Below are 3,093 nucleotides of genomic sequence, written 5' to 3' on the forward strand. Positions count from 1 at the left end.
TCTCTCTCTCTCTCTCTCTCTCTCTCTCTCTCCCTCCCTCCCCTCTCCCTTCTTCTCTCTAATATCAGTAAACATATCCTCAGGTGAGGATTTTACTTTTTTTTTTTAAATATATTTTATTGATTTTTTACAGAGAGGAAGGGAGAGAGATAGAGAGTTAGAAACATCGATCAGCTGCCTCCTGCACATCTCCCACTGGGGATGTGTGCGCAACCAAGGTACATGCCCTTGACCAGAATCGAACCTGGGACCTTTCAGTCCGCAGGCCGACGCTCTATCCACTGAGCCAAACCGGTTTCGGCCTCAGGTGAGGATTTTAAAAAAGAATACATTAAAAGAAAAGTAACTCTCTTTATGGGCCTCAGGTTTCACATCTGTAAGTGGGAATGATCTAGTGCCTGCCTACCTCTCTGGTAGGAAATTTTAATGTAATAAAGTATATAAAGTGCTGAACCTAGTACTTAGCACACCAAAGTGCTCAATAAATGTCTCTGGTTATTACTATTAACCAGTTTTGTGTGTTTTTTTCAATCCTTACCCCAGGATGTTTTTCTATTGCTTTTAGATGGAGTGGAATGGAGGGAGGGGAGAGAGATTGAGAGAGAGATAGACAGACAGACAGACAGACATGCATTGGTTGCCTCCTGCCCGCACCCCAACCTGGGCCTGGATGAAACTGCAACACAGGTATGTGTCTTTGACTGGGATAGAACCTGAGACCCTTCAGTGCACGGGCCATCACTCTAACCACTGAGCACACCTACCAGAGCTTAACTAGTTTTTTAACAACAAAAACTTTACAAATATTAATTCACTTAAATGTCATAAGATCCTATAAGGTAGGTATCATCATCCCATTGTACAGACCAGAAAACTGAGACCCAGAGACATTAATTTGGTCAAGTCAGTCTGGCTCCAGAGCCCATGCCCTTAACCACTCCCCTGGACTCTCTTCTTTAATGATCCCACTTAATCCTCAGCAATCCTTTGAGATAGCTATTACGGCCCTTGTTTTGCAGATTGGGAAACTGAGATAAAGCAGGAGGAAGTAACTGGTCTAAGCAAGTAAACACAGTTCCACTGACTACAGGACACCAAGTTGGATTTCTGCCCAAGATGTCAACATGCATCGCCTGGCTCCCCACTCCCTCGCCCTGACTCCAGCTGTGTTTTCTTTGGATTTCTGCATGGCTTGGAGAAGCTGCGTCAGCCCATCTCCCATCCTGACCTTTCTCCCACCCCCAACACCCACCCTGGCCATCCCTTAGGAATTGACCTCCACCCTCTCCCTCTGCCTGACCCCATGAGCATTGCAATGCATGTGCCTGTATTGGTCAGCATGGGTGAGCCTGGGCACCTGTGATAGGGGACCCAGTTAGAACTAGGGGCGGAGTGTGTTGGATGGGGGAGGGGGCAGATTCAGGCTAGGAGATTATATCTCCCAAACAGGTGGAATGACCACTTGTTTCAAGAAAGCAGCTGGACAGAACTGTCCCCTTGGGGGGCAGACATTTACCAAATGGAGAGACGGGAAATAAAGGGCTATGGCTTTCTGAGTTCAGTTCAGAGCTGTTGACAGCTTTCTGTGGCGTCTAAACCTTGGAGACCTGGTCTTTTGCCTTCTTCCATTTCCCATTTGCTTTTTCCCATTTCCTCCTTGCAGACCAGTTCCTCTTTTCTGTCGAAGGAGACAGCCACCTGGTCCCCGAAGGCCCTTCCAGGTTTGAAACTCAAGAATTCTAATGCTTCTCACAGGGTGTGGCTTCCCCATCTCCTGGGTTCTTTTCAAGCCCTGCCCCTGGCACCTCTACCACTCAGCTCCCATGTTGACCTCCAGCAGCTCACTGGCCTCTCTGATTTCTTTCTCCTGTTTTCTTCACACTCCACCTGCCTCCCAGTTCCTATGCCCCTTGCAGCCTGCCTGCTAGCAGACTCTCACTCATGGGGCCCCTTGGGAGATGGCCCTCTCAGCCTCCCGTCTTTGTTTTTATGAGTCATTCACTCAGCATGGGGCTCCCAGCTTCTCCTTACATTGAGGAAGGGGTGGAAGGTCTGTAACAATGCTATCTAGATGTTCATAAGCCAGTAATAACATTTCCAAGTAACAGGAAGGGAGGGAGCAGCAAGAGGTCTGACTTTTTCTTTTTGAAAAGTATATATTTATTGATTTCAGAGAGAAAGGGAGAGGGAGAGCGAGATAGAAACATCAATGATGAGAGAGAATCATTGATCGACTGCCTCCTGCACACCCCCCACTGGGGATCGAGCCCAAAACCTGGGCATATGCCCTGACTGGGAATAGAGCCGTGATCTCCTGATTCACAGGTCAACACCCAATCACTGAGCCATGCCAGCTGGGCATGACTTTTTCTTTTGATAAGAAGAATGGGCCACCATCTTCAGCCTGAGTGTGTCTCTTTTTTTTTTTTTTTTTTTTGCAGGGCCTTCCTAACGACTGCAAGAAGCACCCAACACGTTCCAGCATCTTGAAAATTTTTCCATGAGGCTCTAATACTACACAAATGCTGACATAAACAGACTTTGATCTGACAAGGACTGCCAGCCCTCCATCCAGGAATCATGAGGACATCTTAGCCCTCCAGTTTCCCTCCTCTCTTCACCCACCTAGATCCATAATTCATCACCCCCTTCCCACCCCACCCTCAGTACTAAATTCTGCTCCTCTCTGTTTTCTCCATCTCAGATCATGGCACACCCTCCACCCAGATGCTCGATTGAGTCAAAAACAATAGGAGTCATGTTTAACTCCTGTTTTCTTTCTACCACATGTCAGTAAATAATTGTGTCTCCACCTCCCAAAGATGTCCCACATCTATACTTTCTCTTCCATTTGCACCAACACTAGCGCAGTGGTCGGCAAACTCATTAGTCAACAGAGCCAAATATCAACAGTACAACGATTGAAATTTCTTTTGAGAGCCAAATTTTTTAAACTTAAACTATATAGGTAGGTACATTGTTATTAACTTAATTAGTGTACTCCTAAGGCTTAGAAAGAGCCACATTCAAGGGGACAAAGAGCCGCGTGTGGCTCGTGAGCCGCAGTTTGCCGACCACGGCACTAGCCATTTT

The 3,093-nt window shown here is 46.8% G+C and overlaps 1 long non-coding RNA gene across 1 annotated transcript; it reads left to right on the top strand.

Annotated features, from left to right (window-relative positions):
• Window positions 1-644: 644 nt before the first annotated feature.
• LOC102258881 lies at window positions 645-2,937 on the top strand. The gene is made up of 4 exons (XR_001361281.1): window positions 645-687; window positions 1,020-1,343; window positions 1,664-1,721; window positions 2,442-2,937. It is a non-coding gene; the product is annotated as an uncharacterized LOC102258881 (long non-coding RNA).
• The last annotated feature ends 156 nt before the right edge of the window (window positions 2,938-3,093 follow it).

Source organism: Myotis brandtii, unplaced genomic scaffold (assembly GCF_000412655.1).
Source record: "Myotis brandtii unplaced genomic scaffold, ASM41265v1 scaffold161, whole genome shotgun sequence".
Classification (NCBI taxonomy): domain Eukaryota; kingdom Metazoa; phylum Chordata; class Mammalia; order Chiroptera; family Vespertilionidae; genus Myotis; species Myotis brandtii.